The sequence below is a fragment of the Pongo pygmaeus genome, chromosome 3 (assembly GCF_028885625.2).
Source record: "Pongo pygmaeus isolate AG05252 chromosome 3, NHGRI_mPonPyg2-v2.0_pri, whole genome shotgun sequence".
Classification (NCBI taxonomy): Eukaryota; Metazoa; Chordata; class Mammalia; order Primates; family Hominidae; genus Pongo; species Pongo pygmaeus.
In genome coordinates, this window is record NC_072376.2 from 25,809,177 (window position 1) to 25,836,798 (window position 27,622).

Consider the following 27,622-nt stretch of genomic DNA (forward strand, 5'->3'; position numbering starts at 1 on the left):
TACTAACACGACATCCATTCTGCAGCCCATGGATAAGGGAGTCATTTTGACTTTCAATCTTATTTAAGAAATACATTTTGTAAGGCTATATAGTGTCATAGATAGTGATTCCTCTGATGGATCTGGGAAAAGTAAGTTGAAACCTTCTGGAAAGGATTCACCAATCTAAATGCCATTAAGAACATTTGTGATTCATGAGAGGAGGTCAAAATATCAACATGAAAAGGAGTTTGGAAGAAGTTGATTCTAACCTTCATGGATAACCTTGAGGGGTTCAAGACTTCAATGGAGGAAGTAACAGTCACTGTGGTGGAAAAAGCAAGATAATTGGAATTAGAAGTAGAGCCTCAATATGTGACTGAATTGCTTCAATCTCATCATAAAACTTAAATGAATGAAGAGTTGCTTCTTGAGGATAAACAAAGAAAGTCATTTCTTGAGATGGACTCTTGGTGAAGCTACTGTACACATTGTTGAAATGACAACAAAGTGTTTACACTATTACATAAACTTAGTAAAACAACAGCAGGGTTCAAGTGAATTGGCTCCAATTTTGAAAGTTCTACTGTGGGTAAAGTGCCAACCAACAGAAATATTTTGTGAAAGGAAGAGTCTATCAATGCAGCAAATTTATTGTTGTCTTATTTTAAGAAACTGCCACAGCTGCCCCAATGTTCAGCAGCCACCACCCTGGATCAGTTAGCAGCCATACACATTGAAGCAAGACCCTCCACCAACAAGAAGATTACAGCCTGCTGAAGATTCAGATGGTCATTAGCATTTTTTTTAGCAAGAAAGTATTTTTAAATTATGGCATGTATATTTTTGGGCATATGCTAGTGTACTTTAATAGACTATAGTGTAGTATAAACATAGCTTTTATACATACTGAGAAACCAGAAAATTTGTGTGATTTGCTTTATTATGATATTCACTTTATTGTGGTGGTCTGGAACTGAACCTGCAATATCTCCAAGGTATGCCTATATAAATAAAATTAATTTTTCATTTATACAATAATACTAGTTTGCCAATAACCTCTGTACTTCAGAAATACAGAGTGGAAATTATCAGTTCCTAAATGGTGGTCTGAGGGAAGCTCCACAGAACCATCCTCAGCAGGAAACCATAACTAGTGAAAACTTTTTTTTTAAAGTATTTAAAGTCTCTGGTAATTATCCTAAGGTTACATAAAAAGTCAGCAAACAAGAAAACATTTATTTGAGAAAAGCTAGTAAATCTCGGTAAAAATAATTTGTGGCCCTTGAGTCATGACCTGCTTTTTGCCTCCCCTCACCCCCAGATTAGCATGACAGAAGCTTCAATTCAGCCATGTGTGGCCAGGAAGACGGGGCTCCATTTCCCTCTAGCTTCTAGTCGAGGGTTACAGTATCTCCATAGGAGGGGCAGATGGCCAGTATTTCTTATCTCCCTCACCTCTGTGTTGCAGATGCTAAATTCTAGAGAGTACCATCAGGAAGTTGTCAGATTCCTTCCCATAGGGCAGAGATCTGGCCCAAAAGCTCTGACTCCACTCAGCAGGCCAAAAATACTAGGGCCTCAACTGCTTTCACCTCGTTTTGTTTATAGAGGGGAGAGAGGTTCCACATGGGAAAGGCAAGCTGAGAATACCAGAGGCTACCACCCTCACCAGTGTCTTTCTCACAAAGCAAAAGTGTCACTCCAAGAGAAGTAGGCCACTGTCCACAACCCGGCTCCAGGGCAATGACTCAGAGATTTTGGCTAGAATGGGAGACAGCCTTAACAACAGTAACTCTGAAGCTCTCCTCAAAGAACTAACTTTATATGGAGTACAGGAAAGTTCCAACCTAATGGGGCTCTGAACAATGAAGATTTTAATGGTAAACACTGAAGAGTAACAAGCTAAAAGCATAGCAGCTGGTTTACCAGAGAAAGCCAGAGACGGAGATAACTAGGAGGAGTCCTGATGGGATAGGACAAACCTCAAAGACTGGCCCCAAAAATGACCTCACAAAGGACTGTACGTTTAATTGAATCAGACTGTGGTACAATTTATGCATGAGGACATTGTTGAAAACAGTAGAATAATCAGCTGGCAATTAGAGGAACCTAATATTTGGCTGTGATATCGAGAAAGACAGAAAACTTAACACAGAGATCAGGGGAAGAGACAGCCTAAGTTAGCCAGGCTTGGTGGTGCATGCCTGTAGTCCCAGCTACTCAGAAGGCTGAGGCAGGAGAATTGCTTGAACCCAGGAGGTAGAGGTTGCAGTGAGCCAAGATCGCACCACTGCACTCCAGCCTGGGTGACAGAGCAAGATTGTCTAAAAAAAAAAAAAAACCCTGCTAAAGCCAGTGTCATTGAAGGATGATTGTGTGTATGCTCAAGGCGGCATACTCTGAGGTACATCAGAGGCTTCATACTTTGGGAGAAACAGACTTAAATGAAATATTTAAACCAAGTCACTAAACAAATAAGCAAATAACAATCATGAGCTCCAGCTGCTTGTAAGATGGCCTAGATGTTTCACTTAACCAAATAAAACTTCAAAGCAGCCATTATAAATATATTCAAAGAACTAAAGGAAGCCATGCTTAAAAAAGTAAAGTAAGGCCAGATGCAGTGGCTCACACCTGTAATCATAGCATTTTGGGAAGCTGAGGCAGGACAGTCGCTTGAGCCCAGGAATTTGGGACCAGCCTAGGCAACATGGCAAAACCCTGTCTCTACAAAATAGAAAAAAAATTAGCTGGGTGTAGTGGCATGCGCCTGTTGTCCCAGCTACTCAGGAGGCTGAGATGCAAGGATCACTTTTGCCCAGGAGGTCAAGGCTGCAGTGAGCTGTGGTTATGCCATTACACTCCAGCCTAGGCAACAGGTGAGACCCGGTCTAAAAAAAAAAAAAAGGTAAAATAAGGTGTGATGACAATGTCTCCTTTAATACAGAAGGTTTTAAAGAGATAGAAATTACATTTTTAAAGTACCAGACCGAAATTCTGGAGTTGAAAAGTACAATAATTGAAACGAAAATTTTATTGGAAGGACTCAAAAGTATATTTGAAAAAGCAGAGAAGAATCAGTGAACTTGGGAGACATCAAAAGAAATTATGTCATTCGGCAGTTCCAAGATGGCAGAATAGGAACAGCTCCAGTCTACAGCTCCCAGAGTGAGCGACGCAGAAGATGGGTGATTTCTGCATTTCCAACTGAGGTACCGGGTTCACCTCACTGGGGCTCATCGGACAGTGGAGGCAGGACAGTGGGTGCAGCCCACTGAGTGTGAGCCGAAGCAGGGTGAGGCATCGCCTCACACAGGAAGCACAAGGGGTCAGGGAATTCCCTTTCCTAGCCAAGGGAAGGGGTGACAGACGGCACCTGGAAAATCGGGTCACTCCCACCCTAATACTGCACTTTTCCAAAGGTCTTAGCAAACGGCACACCAGGAGATTATATCCCGTGCCCGGCTCGAGGGTCCTACGCCCACAGAGCCTCTCTCTTTGCTAGCAGAGCAGTCTGAGATCAAACTGCAAGTCGGCAGCAAGGCTGGGGGAGGGGCGACCACCATTGCTGAGGCTTGGGTAGGTAAACAAAGCGGCTAGGAAGCTCGAACTGGGTGGAGCCCACCTCAGCTCAAGGAGGCCTGCCTGCCTCTGTAGACTCCACCTCTGGGGGCAGGGCATAGTCGAACAAAAGGCAGCAGAAACCTCTGCAGACTTAAATGTCCCTGTCTGACAGCTTTGAAGAGTAGTGGTTCTCCCAGCATGGAGTTTGAGATCTGAGAACGGACAGACTTCCTCCTCAAGTGGGTCCCTGACCCCTGAGTAGCCTAACTGGGAGGCACGCCCCAGTAGGGGCAGACTGACACCTCACATGGCCGGGTACCCCTCTGAGACGAAGCTTCCAGAGGAATGATCAGGCAGCAACATTTGCTCTTCAGCAATATTTGCTGTTCTGCAGCTTCTGCTGCTGATACCCAGGCAAACAGGGTCTGGAGTGGACCTCCAGCAAACTCCAACAGACCTGCAGCTGAGGGTCCTGACTGTTAGAAGTAAAACTAACAAACAGAAAGGACATCCACAACAAAATCCCATCTGTATGTCACCATCATCAAAGACCAAAGGTAGATAAAACCACAAAGATGGGGAAAAAACAGAGCAGAAAAGCTGAAAATTCTAAAAATCAGAGCACCTCTCCCCCTCTAAAGGAATGCAGCTCCTCACCAGCAACGGAAAAAAGCTGGATGGAGAATGACTTTGATGAGTTGAGAGAAGAAGGCTTCAGATGACCAACCTGCTCCGAGCTAATGGAGGAAGTTCGAACCCAACACAAAGAAGCTAAAAACCTTGAAAAAGATTAGACGGGTGGCTAACTAGAATAACCAGTGTAGAGAAGTCCTTAAGTGACCTGATGGAGCTGAAAACCATGGCATGAGAACTACATGACAATTCACAAGCTTCAGTAGCCAATTCGATCAACTGGAAGAAAGGGTATCAGTGATTGAAGATGAAATGAGTGAAATGAAGCAAGAAGAGAAGTTTAGAGAAAAAAGATTAAAAAGAAACAAACAAAGCCTCCAAGAAATATGGGACTGTGTGAAAAGACCAAATCCACATTTGATTGGTGTACCTGAAAGTGATAGGGAGAATGGAACCAAGTTGGAAAACACCCTGCAGTATATTATCCAGGAGAAATTCCCCAACCTAGCAAGGCAGGACAACATTCATATTCAGGAAATACAGAGAAGGCCACAAAGATACACCTCGAGAAGAGCAACTCCAAGACACATAATTGTTGGACTCACCAAGTTGAAATGAAGGATAAAATGTTAAGGGCAGCCAGAGAGAAAGGTTGGGTTACCCACAAAGGGAATCCCATCAGACTAACAGCGGATCTCTCGGCAGAAGTTCTACAAGCCAGAAGGGAGTGGGAGCCAATATTCAACGTTTTTAAGAAAAGAATTTTCAACCCAGAATTTCATATCCAGACAAATGAAGCTTCGTAAGTGAAGGAGAAATAAAATCCTTTACATACAAGCAAATGCTGAGAGATTTTGTCACCACCAGGCCTGCCCTACAAGAGCTCCTGAAGGAAGCACTAAACATGGAAAGGAACAATCGGTACCAGCCACTACAAAAACATGACAAATTGTAAAGACCAGCGATACTAGGAAGAAACTGCATCAACTAACGAAAAAAATAACCAGCTAATGTCATAATGACAGGATCAAATTCACACATAACAATATTAACCTTAAATGTAAATGGGCTAAATGCTCCAATTAAAAGACACAGACTGGCACATTGGATAAAGAGTCAAGACTCATCAGTGTGCTGTATTCAGGAGACCCATCTCACGTGCAGAGACACACATAGGCTCACAATAAAGGGATGGAGGAAGATCTACCAAGCAGAAGGAAAGCAAAAAAAGGCAGGGGTTGCAATCCTAGTCTCTGATAAAACAGACTTTAAACCAACAAAGATCAAAAGAGACAAAGAAGGCCATTACATAATGGTAAAGGGATCAATTCAACAAGAGAGCTAACTGTGTTAAATATATATGCACCCAATACAGGACACCGAGATTCATAAAGAAAGTCCTTAGAGATCTCCAAAGAGACTTAGACTCCCTCACAATAATAATGGGAGACTTTAAGAAATGTGGCACATATACACCATGGAATACTATGCAGCCATAAAAAATGATGAGTTCATGTCCTTTGTAGGAACATGGATGAAATTGGAAATCATCATTCTCAGTAAACTATCGCAAGAACAAAAAACCAAACACCGCATATTCTCACTCATAGGTGGGAATTGAACAATGAGAACACATGGACACAGGAAGGGGAACATCACACTCTGGGGACTGTTGTGGGGTGGGGGGAGGGGGGAGGGATAGCATTGAGAGATATACCTAATGCTAGATGACGAGTTGGTGGGTGCAGCGCACTAGCATGGCACATGTATACATATGTAACTTACCTGCACATTGCGCACATGTACCATAAAACCTAAAGTATAATAATAATAATAATAATAATAATAAAAAGATTTAAAAAAAATATATATATATATATGCACCGAATACAGGACACCGAGATTCATAAAGCAAGTCCTTAGAGATCTCCAAAGAGACTTAGACTCCCTCACAATAATAATGGGAGACTTTAACACCCCATTGTCAACATTAGACAGATCAACGAGACAGAAAGTTAGCAAGGATATCCGGGAATTGAACTCAGCTCTGCACCAAGCGGACCTAATACACATCTGCAGACCTCTCCACCCCAAATCAACAGAATATACATTCTTCTCAGCACCACATCGCACTTATTCCAAAATTGACCACATAGTTGGAAGTAAAGCACTCCTCAGCAAACGTAAAAGAACCGAAATTATAACAAACTGTCTCTCAGATCACAGTGCAATCAAACTAGAACTCAGGATTAAGAAACTCACTCAAAACAGCTCAACTACATGGAAACTGAACAACCTGCTCCTGAATGACTACTGGGTACGTAACGAAATGAAGGCAGAAATTAAGATGTTTTTGAAACCAATGAGAACAAAGACACAACATACCAGAATCTCTGGAACACATTTAAAGCAATGTGTAGAGGGAAATTTATGGAACTAAATGCCCACAAGAGAAAGCAGGAAAGATCTAAAATCAACACCCTAACATCACAATTAAAAGAACTAGAGAAGCAAGGGCAAACAAATTCAAAAGCTAGCAGAAGACAAGAAATAACTAAGATCAGAGAAGAACTGAAGGAGATAGAGACACAAAAAACTCTTCAAAAAATCAATGAATCCAGGAGCTGGTTTTTCGAAAAGATCAACAAAATTAATAGACCACTAGCAAGACTAATAAAGAAGAAAAGAGAGAAGAATCAAATAGACACAATAAAAATGATAAAGGGGATATCACCACCGATCCCACAGAAATACAAACTACCATCAGAGAATAATATAAACACCTCTATGCAAATAAACTAGAAAATCTAGAAGAAATGGATAAATTCCTGGACACATACACCCTCCCAAGACTAAACTAGGAAGAAGTTGAATCTCTGAATGGAACAATAACAGGCTCTGAAATTGAGGCAATAAGTAATAGCCTACCAACCAAAAGAAGTCCAGGACCAGATGGATTCACAGCCGAATTCTACCAGAGGTACAAGGAGGAGCTGGTACCGTTCCTTTTGCAACTATTCCAATCAATAGAAAAAGAGGGAATCCTCCCTAACTCATTTTATGAGGCCAGCATCATCCTGATACCAAAGCCTGGCAGAGACACAACAAAAAAAGAGAATTTTAGACCAATATCCCTGATGAACGTTGATGCAAAAATCCTCAATAAAATACTGCAAGCCAAATCTAGCAGCATATCAAAAAGCTTATCCACCATGGTCAAGTGGGCTTCATCCCTGGGATGCAAGGCTGGTTCAACATACACAAATCAATAAATGTAATCCAGCATATAAACAGAACCAAAGACAAAAACCACATGATTATCTCAATAGATGCAGGAAAGGCCTTTGACAAAATTCAACAGACCTTCATGCTAAAAACTCTCAATAAATTAGGTATTGATGGGACGTATCTCAAAATAATAAGAGCTATCTATGACAAACCCACAGCCAATATCATACTGAATGGGCAAAAACTGGAAGCATTCCCTTTGAAAACTGGCACAAGACAGAGATGCCCTCTCTCACTGCTCCTATTCAACATAGTGTTGGAAGTTCTGGCCATGGCAATCAGGCAGGAGAAGGAAATAAAGGGTATTCAATTAGGAAAAGAGAAGTCAAATTGTCCCTGTTTGCAGATGACGTGATTGTATATTTAGAAACCCCATCGTCTCAGCCCAAGATCTCCTTAAGCTGATAAGCAACTTCAGCAAAGTCTCAGGATACAAAATCAATGTGCAAAAATCACAAGCATTCTTATACGCCAATAACAGACAAACAGAGAACAAAATCATGAGTGAACTCCCATTCACAATTGCTTCAAAGAGAATAAAATACCTAGGAATCCAACTTACAAGGGATGTGAAGGACCTCTTCAAGGAGAACTACAAACCACTGCTGAACGAAATAAAAGAGGATATAAACAAATGGAAGAACATTCCATGATCATGGATAGGAAGAATCAAAATTGTGAAAATGGCCATACTGCCCAAGGTAATTTATAGATTCAATGCCGTCCCCATCAAGCTACCAATGACTTTCTTCACAGAATTGGAAAAAACTACTTTAAAGTTCATATGGAACCAAAAAAGAGCCCACAGTGCCAAGACAATACTAAGCCAAAAGAACAAAGCTGGAGGCATCACGCTACCTGACTTCAAACTATACTACAAGGCTACAGTAACCAAAACAGCATGGTACTGGTACCAAATACCAGTACCAAATACCAAATACCAGATATATCTATATCTGGTACCAAATACCAGATATAGACCAATGGAACAGCACAGAGGACTCAGAAATAATGCCACACATCTACAGCCATCTGATCTTTGACAAACCTGACAAAAAGAAGAAATGGGGAAAGGATTCCCTATTTAATAAATGGTGCTGGGAAAACTGGCTAGCCATATGTAGAAAGCTGAAACTGGATCCCTTCCTTACACCTTATACAAAAATTAATTCAAGATGGATTAAAGACTTAAATGTGAGACCTAAAACCATAAAATCCCTAGAAGAAAACCTAGGCAATACCATTCAGGACATAGGCATGGGCAAGGACTTCATGTCTAAAACACCAAAAGCATGGCAACAAAAGCCAAAATTGACAAATGTTATCTAATTAAATGAAGGAGCTTCTTCACAGCAAAAGAAACCACCATCAGAGTGAACAGGCAACCTACAGAATGGGAGAAAGTTTTTGCAATCTACTCATCTGACAAAGGGCTGATACCCAGAATCTACAATGAGCTCAAACAAACTTACAAGAAAAAAACAAACAACCCTATCAAAAAGTGGGCAAAGGATATGAACAGACACTTCTCAAAAGAAGACATTTATGCAGCCAACAGACACATGAAAAAATGCTCATCATCACTGGCCATCAGAGAAATGCAAATCAAAACCACAATGAGATACCATCTCACACCAGTTAGAATGACGATCATTAAAAAGTCGGGAAACAACAGGTGCTGGAGAGGATATGGAGAAAGAGGAACACTTTTACACTGTTGGTGGGACTGTAAACTAGTTCAACCATTGTGGAAGAAAGTGTGGCGATTCCTCAAGGATCTAGAACTAGAAATACCATTTGACCCAGTGATCCCATTACTGGGTATATACCCAAAGGATTATAAATCATGCTGCTATAAAGGGACATGCACACATATGTTTATTGTGGCACTATTCACAATAGCAAAGACTTGGAACCAACCCAAATGTCCAACAATGATAGACTGGATTAAGAAAATGTGGCACATATACACCATGGAATACTATGCAGCCATAAAAAATGATGAGTTCATGTCCTTTGTAGGGACATGGATGAAGCTGGAAACCATCATTCTCAGCAAAGTAGCACAAGAACAAAAAACCAAACACGACATGTTCTCACTCTTAGGTGGGAATTGAACAATGAGAACATTTGGACACAGGAAGGGGAACATCACACACTGGGGCCTGTTGTGGAGTGGGGGTAGGGGGGAGGGAAAGCATTAGGAGATATACCTAATGTAAATGGCAAGTTAATGGGTGCAGCACACCAACATGGCACATGTATACATATGTAACAAGCCTGCATGTTGTGCACATGTACCCTAGAACTTAAAGTATAATAATTTTAAAAAAAGAAATTAAAGGGGGTAAGAAAAAGAAAAAAAAATTATGTCATTCAAAGAACAAAGAAAATAACAAACAGAGCCTCAGAGAAGTTTAGGACAACATGCTCACCAATAAATTTATAACAGGACTATCAGATGGAGAGGAGAGAGAGAAAGGAGCAGAAGTATTTGAAGAAACAATGGCTGAAAATGTCTCAAATTTGATGAAAAACGTTAATCTACACATCCAAGAAACTCAACAAACTCAAAGTAGGATAACCACAGATATCCATACCCAGACATATCATAGTCAAACTGTCAAAAGCCAAAGGTGCTGAAACAATCTCAAAAGTGCTGAAATAAACATTGAATGGCATTTTTTTTCTTTTATTTAACTCATGTTTCAGTAGTTCTGTCCTCAAATATCTTTGTGGCCTTAGGCAATTCACCAGATCTTCATGGGCCTTCATATTCTTATCATTAAGCTGAGAGTTTAGACTAAACTGTCTTTATGTAGATATCAGAGGTACAAAAAAAAAGTTTATGTGATTTGCCATAAAAGGAACGATTAGATTTTTTCCATAAAAGTGTTGATTACAGACTGTTTATTCTTTTTAAATGTGGATTTTAAAATTCTTTTATCTCAAGAGTTATTAGTTAGTGGGATTTTATCTGTTGAAAGTTTCATAATTTGTTATGCAGGAAAATTCTATTGGTTTTGTCCTAAAGAAAGAATAGTTATATTGTCTTTAATCTATGGGTATTTTATTACATTTTTTTACTGCTACTAAAAAGTAAATTGACCTTCCTATTTTTCTCTCTTGCTGAATGCTGGCCACCCCACCTTTTAATCCATGTTCTACAGTAAAGTCAGAGTGGTCTTCTAAAAACACTAATCAATTCACGTCACTTGTTCGATTAAAACCAAAAGACCCAAATTTTTCACAAGAGTCTACATGACCCTGCATTACCTGGCCCACCTCTCCAGGTGGATTGTTCACTTCTCTACCTGACACTCTGGCATTCTATATTCCAACCACCCTGATCTTTAGCTTCATAAGTTCACCATAGTCCTTTCTACCTCAGTGCCATAAGATCTGCAGTTCCTTTTATAAGCAAGACTGTTACCCTCCCCTCTTCACCTAGTAAACTCCTATTTTTACTTCATTTCTCAATTTTGGACTTAACAGACAAAAACTTCGAGGCAGCCATTATAAATATATTCAGAGAGCCAAAGGAAACCATGCTTAAAGAAATAATCATTTACTCAGATACACCTTCCCTGACCAACCCATCACTCATCTGCACAAACACACACAAAGTGATGGCTATCTAATATGTGCTTTTGAAGTACTATGTAGTACTTTCCATACTTTTTGTTTATAGTGCTTATCAGTTTGTTTGATTATTTTATAATTGTCTCTCCTGGGTAAATTGTTAAGTGTTTTGGTCCTTATTGTTAATTCTAATGCCTAGTGTACTGTAGATACTGAGTAAAAATTTTCCTTAACATCATGTACTTGTTTTCATTGATGGGGTTATCTTTTTCATTATTGAGAAGGAAGCTTTCTTCTTTTATCTAAAAGCTTAATGTTAGTAATTTATAGGCTAATTGATATTTTACCATAATTTTATTGGGCTCTAAATTTCCTTAGATTTTAGTATAGTTGTAATGAATCCTTTTTTATGAACTGACTCATAAACAGATTACTTAATGTCACACAAAGATATAAAACAAAACCACATAAACTAAATATCTAGCACTTGGCAAAAATTTAACTAACTCGCTAAAAGTTTTTGGTCCTTCTTAGGCCATTTTGATCCAGAACATGAAACTGTTGTGACACCAAACATATGAACACATAAATTATAATATCAGCCAAAGGCCAATAATGGCATGACTCATAGTAATCTGTGACTATTCTACTTCAGTGTGTGGGTAGAGAGAGTGTACATTTGAGAAGTTTGTCCCATTTGGTCACCAGAGATAAGAGGATTGCCATTTTTAAGTTACAACTACAAAGCCTCTTTGGTGGTGGTAAAAAGGGGCTTGACAGGTAATAAATCTGCCTCATTTGGTAAACAGAGTAAGTGAGGGTATCTGTTTTAAATGAGAGCAGTAACAAGTTCTCCAAATAATGCCAGAACTAACCCTTCAGGGAGCATTCATTTTTATCTTTTCCACACGTAAGTGACTTATATGTGAGAAAACTTCTAAGAAAACTTATAAGTAACTGAACTAATAAGTGGATACATATTTTGAGAAAAAGCAGAACGAGCATCAGTAAATATTTATTGATCTACCTCTGATGAAACCTGTGTTGGTGGGGACATCTGAGAGTGTTGATGAATGCCAGTGACTCTGATAGAAAAAAAATACTGATCCTTATACTATGTGTAAATGATACCACCTTTGATGGACTTACATTCTAGTTAAGGGGGCAGGACACGAACATACAAAATATTCTGAAATTGTTTTAAAGTGTTTATGTAAAGCATTAGGTGCTAAGTCAGTATCACAAACAGTAAGTACTATAGGAGTATGCTTTAACCTTTATTTTCCATTTCTATTAATATTTTAGTCCAAATTGTATTGTTTTTAGATTTTACATAATTTTTTCAGTCATAGGTCTAATGACTTCTCCTGCTTTTAGTACTTTGGAAATGACTAAATAAGCCTCTTTTAAATGCTGTAGTAAGAACACTTATCACAAGGTCTATCCTCTTAATACCTTTTTAAGTGTACAGTATAGCAGTATTAACTATAGGCACAGTGCTGTACAACAGATCTTTAGAATTCAGTCATCTCCCATGACGGAAACATTATACCAATTGAATAGCAGCTCCATATTCCCCCTGCCCCCTGGGCCCAGCAGTCACCATTCAACTGCTGCTATATGTTTGACTGTTTTAGATACCTCATATAGTAGAATCATGTAATATTTGTTCTTCTGTGACTGCCTTATTTCATTTCATATAATGTCCTCCAGGACCATGTGGCCTCATGTAACTCATTTTCTTCTTTATAATGACTGAATAATATTCCATTGTATTGTATATACTACATTTTCTTTATCCATTCATCTGTCTAAATAAGCTTTAATGTGGATCTGTATCCCCATAACATAAATAGATGGATAATTATAACATCTAAGCATCTCTCTTTGGGAATTATGTAAAAATAAATTTTCCTTATATGGATAATTACTAAGAAAACACTTTCATGGTGATACTTTTTAATTATTCATTTTACAATTAGTCTGAATTATTAGAAATTTATTTTAACTAATAAAAACATATGTAATTTTATGCATTGTAAATATTCTGTTTTCAGAAATTGAGTTCTGTTTTTTTCCTTTCAGAAAAAATTGTGTGTGCCTGTGTGTGTGTGTGCATGTGTGTAATAAGACAGAAGAAAGCCTGTTCTTGTCATTAATTACAGGCATTCCTTTAGCAGAGCTGCCTAGCAACACACTTGCTGTATAGGAAAATTGTCAATGTATAGCAAATTTAATATTCCTGGCCATGTTCTTGGTCATAGCCCATTTATTGGATTTTGTGACTACACTGCAAAATTAGATGTCATGTGGCATTGCTGTGTTTACATACAGATGAGAAAATATCCAGTAATCCTTCTTTAAAGAAAATCTGGGCCTATGTCCGGGCACGGTGGCTCATGCCTGTAATCCCAGCACTTTCGGAGGCCAAGGCAGGTGGATCGCGAGGTCAGGAGATTGAGACCATCCTGGCTAACACGGTGAAACCCCGTCTCTACTAAAAATACACACACACACAAAAAAAATTAGCTGGGCGTGGAGGCGGGTGCCTGTAGTCCCAGCTACTCGGGAGGCTGAGGCAGGAGAATGGCGTGAACCAGGGAGGTGGAGTTTGCAGTGAGCCAAGATTGTGCCACTGCAGTCCGGCCTGGGCAAAAGACCGAGACTCTGTCTCAAAAAAAAAAAAAAAAAAGAAAAAAGCAAATCTGGGCCTGTGTTACAAGGATATGCAGGCACTTGTTCCTGAGTACCTCATGTTAATGTTACCTAAATTTTACAGGCAGCAATGCTGAATATTATAGAAATAATGTTTTTAGTAATAAGCCAATCCTTTAGTATTCCAGTGTTAAGTTAGTTTTTATTTTGCATGAAATTCTTAAAGTACCCATTTTTAAGTGTTGTAAGTTTTAAATTATGTCAGAGTTTCAAAATGTATTCAAACAGAAGACAACTCTTATTTAATGGAAGTAAATTGAGTAGTTTGACAGTACCATTTTCAGACTTCAATACTGAATGGAATTTTCACAAACTACGTAAGTTAACATATTGTCCAAAGTATATAAAATATTCATAGGAAAGAATTCATATATAGTAAAAGGGAAGACATGGAGATTTACTCTTTCTGTTGTATGACGAATCTTCCATCATATGCTTGGTTTATCTGGCATATACTTAGTAGTAGTCCTGAGATACTGAAGTGTGACATAGTTATAGATATTTTAACGCTATTGAATGGAGTTTAAAACGTCCAAATGTGTCAGATATTCTTTGTTCATGTATCTAGTTAGATTATTTGGTGTATGTTCTGATATAGGCACTGTGTTAGGTGCTAGCAAAAGAAGACATTTATTAAGCTCACAACTTAGTGAAAAATGAAGAGAATGACAAATTCATAGTTATAATTTGGTAAATCCCCCAATAGAAATATATATAAATTCTGTGCAAATATAGATAAAGGGAAAATAAATTCTGGGAGTAGTGCAGAACTCAGTGATGGCTTCAGAATAGAAATATAATATTATAAGAAATGAATTTTATTTCAACTTTTTGAGGAACCGTCATACTGTTTTCCATAGTGACTATACCATTTTATATTCCAACAATAGTGTACAAAGTTTCCAGTTACTCCACATCATCGCCAACATGTTACTTTCTCTTTTTTTGATAGGAGCCATCCTAATGGGTATGAAATGATGTTATCTTATTATAGTTTTCATTTGCATTTCCCTAATGATTGATGATATTGAGCATCTTTTCTTGTGCTCATTAGTCATTTATATATCGACTCAGGAAAAAAATGTCTATTCAAGTCCTTTGCCCATTTTTGGATCAACTTGTTTTTTTTGTTGTTGTTGTTATTGTTGAGTCTTAAGAGATCTGTAAATATTCTGATTATTAACATCTTATTGAAAATGTGATTTGTAAATATTTTCTCCCATTTGTGAGTTGACTTTTTACTCTGTTGATAGTGTCTTTTGATGCACAAAATTTTAAAATTTTCATGAAGTCCAGTTTGCCTATTTTTTGTTGTTATCATCTGTGCCTGTGGTATCATATCAAAGAGATCACCAAATCCAATGTTGTGAAGATTTTGCACTATGTTTTCTTCTATGAGTTTTATAGTTTTAGAACTTGCATTCAGGTCTTTAATCCATTTTAACTTAATTTTTGGATATGGTGTTAGATAAAGGCCCAGCTTCATTCTTTTGCATATAGATATCCAGTTTTCCTAGCACCATTTGTTGGAAGACTGCACTTTCTCCCATTGAATGGTAATGGGAGAAAGGACAAGCGCAAACCCTTGTTGTAAATCATTTGACCATATATTCAAAGTTTTATTTCTAGTTCTGTTCTATTCTGTTTGTCTGTACATCTGTCTTTATGCCAATAGCACACTGTTTTGATTATTATAGCTTTCTAGGAAGTTTTTAAATCTGGAAGAAGTAGGAATCTTCCAGATATGTTCTTATTTTTTCAACATTGTTTTGGCTATTTGGGGTTTCTTGTAGTGTCTTTGATGTTGGTATCAAGGTAATGCTGACCTCACAGAATGAATTAAGAAGTGTTTTCTATTTTTTAATTGTGTGGTAGAGTTTTTGTTTTGTTTTGTTTTGTTTGTTTGTTTGTTTGAAAGACAGGATCTCCGTATGTTGCCCAGGCTGGAGTACAGTGACTATTCACAGGCTTGATCATAACACATACACTGTACCCTTGGACTCCTGGCCTCAAGCAATTCTCTTGCCTCAACTCTCTGAGTATCTGGGACTGTAGTTGCACATCACCATGTCCAGCTCAATTTTTTGAAAAGTTTGAGAAACATAGGTGTTAGCTCTTCTTTAAATGTTTAGTAGAATTAACCAGTGAAGCCATCAGGACCAAGGCTTCTCTTTGTCAGAGTTTTGATTATTGATGAATATTTTTACTAGTTACAGATCTGTTCAGATTTTCTATTTTTTTGTGATTTAGTCTTGGTTGACTTTGTGTTTCTAGAAATTTGTTCATTTTATCTAGGTTATCCAATTTGTTGGTGTACAATTGGTCATAGTACTCTCTTATAATCCTTTTTATTTCTGTAGAGTCAGTAGTAATATTCACAGTTTCATTTCTTATTTTAATAATTTGAGTCTTCTGTCTTTTTTCTTAGTCTTTCTAGCTCAAGGTTTGTTAATTTTGTTGAACTTTTTGAAAAGCCAACTTTTGGTTTCAGTTATTGTCTCTATTGTTTTCCTATTCTCTATTTCATTTATCTCTGCTCTACTTTTTATTATTTTATTTTCTTTCTTCTGCTAGCTTCTAGCCTAGTTTTTCCATTTTTTCCAGTTGCTGAAGTTGCAAAGTTAGCTGTTGATTTGAAACCTTTCTTGTTTTTTAATCTAAGCCTCTATAGCTATAAATTTTCCACTTAACATCACTCTCACTGAATCCCGTAAGTTTTGATATGTCATGGTTTTGTCATTTGTCTCTAAGTATTTCTAATTTCTCTTACAATTTCTTCTTTAATCCATTGGCTGTTTAAGATTGTGTTGTTTAATTTCCATAAATTTGTGAATTTTCCAGTTTTCCCTCTGTTACCGATTTCTACCTCCATCTCTGTGGTCAGAGAAGCTACTTTGTATCATCTCTGTTTTTTAAAAATCTGTTGAAACTTAATTTGTGACCTAATATATGATCTATCTGGAAAATGTCCCATGTGCATTTACATAGAATGTGTATGCTATAGTTCTTGGGTAAAGTGTTCAGTATATTGTTAGATCTAGTTGGTTTATCATGTAAATACTCTAGTTGGTTTATCATGTAAATACTTTATTTCCTTATTTCCTGTCTAGCGGTTCTATCCATCACTGAGAATAGGGTATTGAAGTCCACTGTTATTCTAGAATTGTCTATATCTCCCTTCATTTTTTGTCAGTTTTTGCTTCATACATTTTCAAGTCTGTTGTAGGTACATAAATGTTTATAGCTGTTGTATCTTCTTGCTGTATTGAAACTTTTATTAATATATAGTGTCTTTCTGTCCCCCATAACCTCTTTTATTTAAAGTCTATTTTGTGTGATATAAGTACAGTCACCTTGCTCTCTTTTGGTTACTATTTGCATGGAGTGTCTTTTTCCATCCTTTAACTTTTAATATATTTATGTCTTTAGATCTAAAATGAATCTCTTATAGATCACATGTAGTTTTATCTTTTTAAATTTATTCTGCCAACCTGTCTTTTGATTGGAGAGTTGAATGCATTTACATTTAAAGTAATTGCTGATGAGGAGATATTTCTCTCATTTTTCTATTTGTTTTCTATGTGTCTTATAGCTTTTATGCCTCTCATTTTCTGTATTACTGTCTTCTTTTGGGTTTAGTTGGGGTTTTTTTGGTGTGTGTGTAGTGAAATGTTTACATTTCTTTCTCATTTTCTCTTCTCTTTTGTGTATATTCCATAGCTATTTTCTTTGTGGTTCCCGTGCAGATTATATTTAACAACCTAAAATTGTAACACTCTAGTTTAAATTAATACCAATTTAACTTCAGTAACATACAAAATTTGTATTACTTTACGGCTCTATCCTCACCCCTTTCACTTGATGACATCACAATGTTACATCTGTGTACAGTGCATACACAAACCCAGAAATCAGAAATTCTTTTAAATGCACTGATTTCTTAAATTATGTAGAAAACAAAATGTGGAGTTGCAATCCAAAGTTACAATAATACTGATTTTTAAATAATGACTTTTCAAATGTATGAGTTTCTTAAATCATATAGAAAGCAAAAAATGGAGTTACAAACCTTTGTTACAATAGTATTATTTTTATAACTGCCCATGTGTGTTTTTTAAAGATCTTTCTTCACTCAGATTCTAGTTACTGTCTTGTATCTTTTCATTTTACTCTGCAGGACTCCTGTGAGCATTTCTTGAAGGTCAGGTCTCAGCTTTCATTTATGTGAAAGAGTCTGAATATCTGTCTCACTTTTGAATGACAGTTTGCTGGATATAGGATTCTTGATTAATGGCTTTTTTCTTTTACCACATTGAATATGTCAGCCCATTGCTTGTGGTCCTTAAGTTTCTGACGAGAAATCTGCTAATAATTGTATAGAGGATCCCTTATATTTAATGAGTCGTTACTCTCTTGCAGCTTTCAAAGTTCTCTCTTTGCTTTTGACTTTCAACAGTTTGATTATAATGTGTCCTAGTGTGGGACTCTTTGAATTCATCTTACATGGGGTTTATTGAGTTTATTGGATGTTTATATTCATGTCTTTCATCAAATTTGGGAAATTTTCAGCCATTATTTCTTCAAATATTCTCTCTACCCCTTCCTCAATTTCTCTCATCTTTCTGAGACTCCTACCTTGCATATCGGTTGGTTTGATGGTGTCCCATAAGTTCCTATGGCTCTGTTAACTTCAATTTTTTTTTCCTTTCTGTTTCACAGCCTCAATTATTTCCATTTCCCTATCTTCAAGTTTGCTGATTCTTTCTTCTACCTGCTGAAATATGCCTTTCAATCCCTCTACTGAGTTTTTATTTTAGTATTATACCTTCCAGCTCCATAATTTCCTTTTGGTTTCTTTTTTGGTTTGCTATCTCTTTATTGATGTTTCTGTTTTGTTCATATATTTTTTGTTGATTTTCTCCACATTTATTTAGTTTTTTGAGAATCTATGGACAGTTGTTTTAAAGTCTTTCTATAGCAAATCTGCCGTCAGGTCTTTTTCAAGGACAGTTGTCAATTTTTTTTTTTTTTGGCCCTTTAAATGGGCCATATGTTTCAAGTTCTTTGTATTATTTGTGATTTTATTGTTGTTGTTGAAAATGGGACATATAAATCTAATAATGGGGAATCTCTGGAAATCAGATTCTTTTTCTTCCCAGGGTTTTTGTTGTTGTTGTTATTGTTTTAGTTTTAGTTTTTTTGAATGTTGTTTGTTCTCCTTCTGCCCAGGATCAGCCTGAGGTATAAATCTAACATCTTCTTGGGTATTTTCTTAGCCTTCACTTTTCATTGAGTGTATGTGGTCACTTTCTAATTTCCCCCTTATACACAGTTGTTTTTGAATGACCTAGTCTTTAACATCTGGCTCCCAAAGGGAATAAAAGAGAAAATGAAGAGGAGGGAGAGCATTGTTCCTTTAAATCTCCTGAAAGTTACTTCAGCCAGAGGGGAAGGGGCTTGCAACAATCAAGGGAGGTTCAACGACAGTGTTTCCTTCCTGTGATCTTCACCCTTACTTCTTTGTTTGCACCTCTCTGGTCAGAAGAAGCAATCACAGTACAGATACCAGATATTTGGAGGATGGGGTGCTTTTTTCCCTTTCTGGGTCCTTTAAGCTGCTTGTAAGCTGCTCCTGGAACTCATGCATTCCTGCCTGTTGAGGGGATTGGGGTGGGGGATGCATATATGCGGCTATGCTAGAAGCTGACATTGATCAAGATTAACTGAAATTTACCATCCAAGCTTTCTCCTAAAAGTTGCAAGACTTCAGTAGACTCCAGAGTTCTAAAATAATTACATCAGACAGTTGCTGCCAGTGCAATTCTTGTCTAGGTGGGGAAACAGATTCTTGGTGCTTCCCACTGCACCATCTTCTCAGAATCCACTTTATAGATGATTCTTACAACAACCTTAGGAGGTAGTTTTATTCCCCTTTTATAGATGAAGAAGCAGAGGCTTAGATCCCAAGCCCATACAGCTATCAGGACCCCAAGCCAGGGGTGTCCATTTTCAAAGCTAGTAAGTCACATTGCCCTTTATTTTTTGAAAATTTATATCAGGGCAGAGTTTTTTTTTTTAATTTTTATTTTTTGTTATACTTTAAGTTTTAGGGTACATGTGCACAATGTGCAGGTTTGTTACATATATATACATGTGCCATGTTGGTGTGCTGCACCCATTAACTCGTCATTTAGCATTAGGTATATCTCCTAATGCTATCCCTCCCCCCTCCCCCCACCCCACAACAGGCCCCAGTGTGTGATGTTCCCCTTCCTGTGTCCATGTGTTCTCATTGTTCAATTCCCACCTATGAGTGAGAACGTGCAGTGTTTGGTTTTTTGTCTTTGCGATAGTTTGCTGAGAATGATGGTTTCCAGCTTCATCCATATCCCTACAAAGGACATGAACTCATCATTTTTTATGGCTGCATAGTATTCCATGGTGTATATGTGCCGCATTTTCTTAATCCAGTCTATCGTTGTTGGACATTTGGGTTGGTTCCAAGTCTTTGCTATTGCGAATAGTTCCGCAATAAACATACGTGTGCATGTGTCTTTATAGCAGCATGATTTATAATCCTTTGGGTATATACCCAGTAATGGGATGGCTGGGTCAAATGGTATTTCTAGTTCTAGATCCCTGAGGAATCGCCACACTGACTTCCACAATGGTTGAACTAGTTTACAGTCCCACCAACAGTGTCAAAGTGTTCCTATTTCTCCACATCCTCTCCAGCACCTGTTGTTTCCCGACTTTTTAATGATCGTCATTCTAACTGGTGTGAGATGGTATCTCATTGTGGTTTTGATTTGCATTTCTCTGATGGCCAGTGATGATGAGCATTTTTTCATGTGTTTTTTGGCTGCATAAATGTCTTCTTTTGAAAAGTGTCTGTTCATATCCTTTGCCCACTTTTTGATGGGGTTGTTTGTTTTTTTCTTGTAAATTTGTTTGAGTTCATTGTAGATTCTCGATATTAGCACTTTGTCAGATGAGTAGGTTGCAAAAATTTTCTCCCATTCTGTAGGTTGCCTGTTCACTCTGATGGTAGTTTCTTTTGCTGTGCAGAAGCTCTTTAGTTTAATTAGATCCCATTTGTCAATTTTGGCTTTTGTTGCCATTGCTTTTGGTGTTTTAGACATGAAGTCCTTGCCCATGCCTATGTCCTGAATGGTATTGCCTAGGTTTTCTTCTAGGGTTTTTATGGTTTTAGGTCTCACATTTAAGTCTTTAATCCATCTTGAATTAATTTTTGTATAAGGTGTAAGGAAGGGATCCAGTTTCAGCTTTCTACATATGGCTAGCCAGTTTTCCCAGCACCATTTATTAAATAGGGAATCCTTTCCCCATTGCTTGTTTTTGTCAGGTGAGGGCAGAGTGTTTTAAAAAGTGATTCTTGAAAATTTATCATTTGAAATTTTCTAAATTTGGATAAAAATGTAACAGCATCACAAATGAAAAAAATTTTGTAATAGTTTTACATTAAAGTGATTACCCAATTGATATGTCATTTCTTATGTGCTTTTTATTATAAAAATAATTTATTTCTCAGAAACACTTACCATAAATATATTTTCTAGAAGTAAGAGAATGCTTTAGGACAAACTAAATCTTTTGTGGCTATATGTAGACATTTTAGGTATAATTCTGCCATATTAGCATAGTTCAGACTTACACATTCAGTTTCTTATAACTCTTCTAAATGAAGTAAATTGCTATCATGTATAGCTTCATCCTGATAAAGTTTAATTTTTACTTAATTAGTAATTAATCCCGGTTAGATTTTCTAGTTAGTTTGACTGAAATTGTCATCTTCATATAATCATACCATTTTCTAGCAGATTTACAATTGGACTGTCATTTCCATACAGATACAAAAATTAGAATCTCAGAAGTTAAAACAACTCAGGTTAGAATAAGAGTTGGCAGCTCTTTGCTTGTATCACAGGATTGCGCACCAGTACGTACTGTCTAACATACCACTTCTGGCATTATCACCTTACAATCGCCAATATTCTCCTTAGAGCAGTCTCAGATAGCTTGTCTTCTCTAGGGCAACAGGGACTCTAGGGAGATATATTTAATCATAGAGCTTCTTCTAAAATTACTGTGCTTCTACAAGTCTGCTAAACTAAGGGAAAGTTAATACGAATGTTTCTTTAGGAATTGTTTTTCCTCTAGGCAATAGTAGAAAGTTGTTTGTAAGTGTATTTTCTTGTTGTATTATTTTACCCTAATTATAAATGTTTATTGTTGTATTTGTTGATTGGTTCTATTAGTTTATTATTGCTGCCATAAATTTAGTTGAGTTTGAAATGGGTTTCACTGGGGGGCTTGAATCAAGGCATTGGCAGGGCTGTGTTACTTGTGGATGCTCCAAAGGAGAATCTGGGTTTTTCTTGCCATTTATAGAACCTAGAGTGCCCTTTATAGAACCTAGTGTATTCCTTGGCTTGTGGCCCCTTCTTCTGTCTTCAAAGCCAGCAGAGAGCATCATCACATCTCTTTCTGACTTTGACCCTGCTGCTTCTCTCTTTCATGTATAAGAATCCTTGGTTACACTGAGCCCAGCCAGACAATCCTAAATAATCTCCCCATTTAAAGATCTTCTATTTAATCACATCTGCATAATCCCATTTGTCACATAAGTCACATTTTGTGTGACTATACCAGAATACCTGAGGCTAGGTAATTTATAAAGAAAAGAGGCTTATTTGGCTCATGATTCTGGTGGCTGGAAAGTCTAAGATTGAATAGCCTATCTAGTGAAGGTCTTATGCTGCTTCAACTCATGGCACAAAATGGAAGGGTAAGCAGGTATATACAAAGAGACCAAACATGAGAAGGAGCAACCTGCTTTCATGGCAACTAGTCCTGTCCCACAGAGATACATTAATCTATTCATAAAGGATCTGCCCACATGACCCAGACACCTCCCACTAGGCCCATCTCCCAACAGTACCACATTGGGAATCAAATTTCAACAGGAGTTTTCATAGGGACAAACCATATCCAAACTGGTAGCACACAAATTTCAGGGATTAGGATGTGGACATCTCTGGGGACCATTATGCTACCGACCACAGTGGTATGTGAAAGTTTGGCAGGAGAAGAGATTAATATTTATAAGTTTAGAATTTTTAGAGCCTAATGGTTTTTCTTAATTATTGGAAAATATTTATTATATTAATAGGTCAAAAAATAAAATTCACCTGATTATCTTAATAGATGCCAAAAATTTATTTGAGACCGTATTTGATAATATCAATTTTAAAAAAGTATTTAATTGTAGTAAAACAAATCACAACATAAAATTGACCACTTAACCATTTCTAAGGTACAGTTTAGCACTGTTAAGTATATTCACATTGTTTTGCAACTTAATATTCATTTTTATACTTTTTATACAGTAGAAATCAGGTATTAATATATTTTCTTGACATAATAGTATTTATCTGAAACCAACATTTGCAATATTAATGTAAGTTAATGTTACTCATTAGTGAAATACTAGAGATGTTCCCACTAAAGGAAGGAAATAACATATCATTTTGGAATTTCTCAACAATGGAATAAGAAAAATAAAATGATAAAAGAAAGGACACAACATTATTGTTAACTATAGTTATTTAAAAATTCAAGGGATTGGACTGAAAGCCAGTAGAACTAATAAGATGATTCAGTTAACTGCCTCTTTACCAAATAAAATATTAAAATCCCTTACTCTTTTAAATATGAGTAATAATCATTTAGACTATGTAATAGAAAATAGAGTTAGGCAACATAAGGGATTGAGCTTATTCACACAGCTCCCTTTTAGACTGTAAATGTATAGAAATGCTGGAAAAAGAAAACAAGGGATATAAATATACAGCCAAATAGCCATCACATTTTTCAATGTGTATACTCTCTGACTGGGCAATTCTATTCCTATGTATTTGTTCTACAGAGACACTCATATGTGTAAAATGATACAGTAAAAAGCTAATTGTTTTGGTATTGTCAGAAACAGCATAAAGTTGAAAATGAATGTTGATATATTGGGGAGTAACCCATTAAATGAATCATGGAGTACATATTCAGTCAAACATGATACAGCCCTTTAAAAATGAATGCAGCGGGTCAAGCACAGTGGCTCATGCCTGTAATCCCAGCACTTTGGAAGGCTGAGGCAGGAGGATTACTTGAGCTCAAGAGTTCAAGACCAGCCTGGGCAACATAAATAGACCCTGTCTCTACCAAAAAGATTAAAAAGAATGAGGCAGCTCTGTATATACTGATATGAAAAGATCTCTTTAATGCATTGTTTGTTTGTTTTTTCTTTTTTTAAATTATACTTTAAGTTTTAGGGTACATGTGCACAACATGCAGGCTAGTTACATATGTATACATGTGCCATGTTGTTTTAAGAAGCAGGTACCAAACATTGTGTATGGTGCTTCTACCACTTGAACTGAAACTACTCTTGTCAAGGTCATCAAGAACTAAATCCAATGACCAATTATCCATCCTCGTTTTAACTAATCTCTCAATAGCATTTGATTCATTTTTGCTGTTTCTTCACTGGGGTTTCAAGACACCACATTCTTTTTAGTTTTCCTCTTACTTTTCTAGTTACCAGTGGCAAATTCAGCATTTTGCGGACCTAAAGCTTATAAAATTTGGAGGGCCTTCTTTGAGAAAAAGAGTATCATATTATAAATACAAAACCAGATAAGAACAATATTTTTGTTTTGAATGAGGAAAAATTTGTAACAGATTATTAGAACTATAGAGATTCAGGTGTTTCTCTTCTGAGATCTTATTAAACAGTTTACTAGAAACGCATACATAGAAATGCTTTCTGATTACACACTGGCTTACTTTCCTTGCCTAGGACACTCTGCATCTCCCAGCAACTTGCAGCACTCACAGACCATCATGGTAAATCCACCTTTGATGGTTACTCACTACTCAGTTGTCTAGGCTGGTTCCTTCTCTTTTCTCCAATGTCCTAGAATGCCTCAAGTCTCAGTTCTTGGTCTTCTTTTCTCTAGTTACACTCACTCACTTGATGATTCCACCAAGCTCACCTATTTTGTGGCTTTCAGTACCATCTATATGTTGATAACTCTCAAATTTATATCTTCAGTTTAAACTTTTCTTCTATACTCCATACAAATATCTCCAATTACCTCTTCAATTTTTCCATTTAGATGTCTTGCAGACATCTCAAATTTAGCATGTTGAAAAATGAACCCATGATCTCACTCCCCAAACTGTTCTGCCTGCCACTTTCCCTGTCTCAGTTAAAGGTGTTCCACTTGCTAAGATCAAACATCCTTCTACTTTCAACTTCCACATGTTACTCTCCTTGACTCCTGTCTTTCTCCAAAATATTATCTCAATCTATCAGTAACTCCTGTTGGCCCTGCCTTCACAGTGTATTTAGAATCTGACTTTTCCCCACTTTCACTGTATTGTAAGATGGGTTCCCAGGGAAGCCAATTTAGATGGAGACAAGCATACCAAAGGTTTATTAGCGAGTGCTCTTGGAATCAACACATGTAGAAGTGCAGTGAATGAAGCAGGATTGAGCATAAGGACAATTCTAGCTGCAATACAGTTTAAATGAAACCCTCAGCCAATGCTGCAGAGAGTCTAAAGATGGGATAAACTGTCAGACCCATCCTGAGCTGGGGACAAGAATTTCAGACCTTTTTCCCTTCCATCCTCTTCATCAGATATAGGCCATTTCAGGAAAAGGGTGTGACCTTGATATTTGAGCAAAATAGCTCTCTCCAGCAGAGGTAGTCCATGAAAAGAGCTGGCTGCTGAGGGCTATTTGCTACAGCACTACCAGCTGCTATAGTCAGTCCTTCATTCCTAGAGGACGATCTCTGGGTGGTGTGTCATACATCTGCCACACACTGCTGCCATCTTAGTGAAAGCCACTGTCAATAGTCTCCTAACAAGTCTCCTGGAATGCTCTTGCACATATATCCACATGCTAAGTTTCTCAACTCCTTTCAATCTTTGATTAGATATCACCTTCTCAAGGAAGCCTACACTGAACAGCCTCTTTAAAGTGTCACCCACTCTTTCTCTGTTCCCCTTTATCTTGTTTCCATAGTACTTGCTACCTAATATACTATATAATGTAATTATCTATCATATTTGCTATTTATCACACACATTCTGCTCCATCATAATTAAACTCCATAAAAGAGGTGTTTTGTTTGTTTCCTTTTATGTATTCCAAACACAAGGAACAGTGCCTGGTGCATAGTAGGGGCAGAATAAGAGAATTAGTGAACTGACTAAAAAATAATCTGAGGAAGTCATCCAGAATGGAACAGGGGGGATAAAAGTAAGTAAAAGGTATGGCAGGTTGAATACGTGTAGGTAAATCTTATATCTTACAGGAGTCAGGTAGAAGTAAATAGAGAAAATGTGGGAGAGGCATCGTTCAATTAAAAATGCCCAAAGCAATTGACCAGACAGGTGGTCCAGTTTTTGGAATTTAAATAACTAAAGGTGTACATATTTAGCCATAAGTAAATTCACTCTAGTGTTGTTTGTAGTTGGGGAAAAGTGGAAATAATTAAATGTTCAACAACAATACAGGTTAAATAAATTATTGTTCTTTCATACAGTGGAATATTTGGCAACATAAAAATGTGTAAGAAATATTTATCTTACAATAGTGAAAGGAAACTACGTATAATCCTGTTTGGTTTGAAAAAATTATATGTATGAGTATGTTAAAAAGCAGTCTAAAAGGATATACCTCAAATTATTAAGACTGATGGGATTATGGCTGTTTCCCCTTTTGTTGATCATCTGTATTTCTTTATTCTTAAAATTAATCTTTTTTTTTTTTTTTAAACAGAGATGAGGTTTCACCATGTTGATCAGGCTGGTCTTGAACTCCTGGGCTCAAGTGATCCTCCTGCCTTGGCCTCCCGAAGTGCTGGGATCATAGGCATGAGCTACCATGCCCAGCCAATACTCTGTATTTCTAAATTTGTCATTAACATGTACCACTTATGTAGTCATTTAAAATATAATGAAAACAAAGCAGTGGCAGTGGTTGATACGCATTCCACCAGTGAACCTAACTGATGCCCAATCTCCATTACCTATCCTTTTTTCCAAAGCTGTATCCCCTTTCTTGTGTCTTGGACACAAGGATTTTTCCTCTCCCTTCACTCTTGTTGCTAGTTCAGCCTGACTCTGTGCACCTGTTCTGCCTTTTCAGTTATCTTGAGTTCTTTTCTTGGTAATATTTTTAGAATCCCAGGTCTTCTAATACCGAGACCCAGGTTTCCTGTCACTAATGGCCTTACTGGGTCTTGGACTCCTGCTGCCAAATTCCAGGCTGGTGTCCTCAATCTAGTACCTCCTAATGGACATCCTTGATCCTGACTTTCTACCGTGCCTATTTTCATCTCCACATAGAGTTGACATACTCTACCCTACTGGTCAGGACCGCTAGCTTCTACCCTTTATTAGGCAACCACTTGTTCTACTGCTGCTGCTATCCTTTCTAAGTACCACGAGTTGCCTTCCCTCCCACCCTGACATGCCTAACTGCCTGATGCATCCCAGTATGAGTCAAGTTCATTTCCTGCACTTCCCAAATTGCTCTATGTCACAGTAGTTACTCAGGGTCTTCTCCGTACATTTTTCATCTGTTAAATTTCCCCCAGGTGTTTCTCTTGTCCAGATAGAAAACACAAGAGAAGAGTCAACGTTAGTTAGCAGTTTGCATTTTCTGCTCTTCAAAGTTGAGGTAGCAAATGGTGAGAACTCTTTGGAAGAACTTGGCATCCCACTGTAATGCTTACCAAAGGTATACCAATAAAGGGCATTCTTC

General features: G+C 37.3%; 1 protein-coding gene and 1 non-coding gene across 10 annotated transcripts in view; both read left to right on the plus strand.

Moving 5' to 3' along the window:
* The window catches only part of TBC1D19 (TBC1 domain family member 19), a 207,103-nt gene that overhangs the window by 114,369 nt on the left and 65,112 nt on the right, over positions 1-27,622 (plus strand). The window lies entirely within an intron of this gene.
* Positions 12,068-12,147, plus strand: LOC129035963 (small nucleolar RNA SNORD74). Its single transcript, XR_008502438.1, has one exon. It is a non-coding gene; the product is annotated as a small nucleolar RNA SNORD74 (small nucleolar RNA).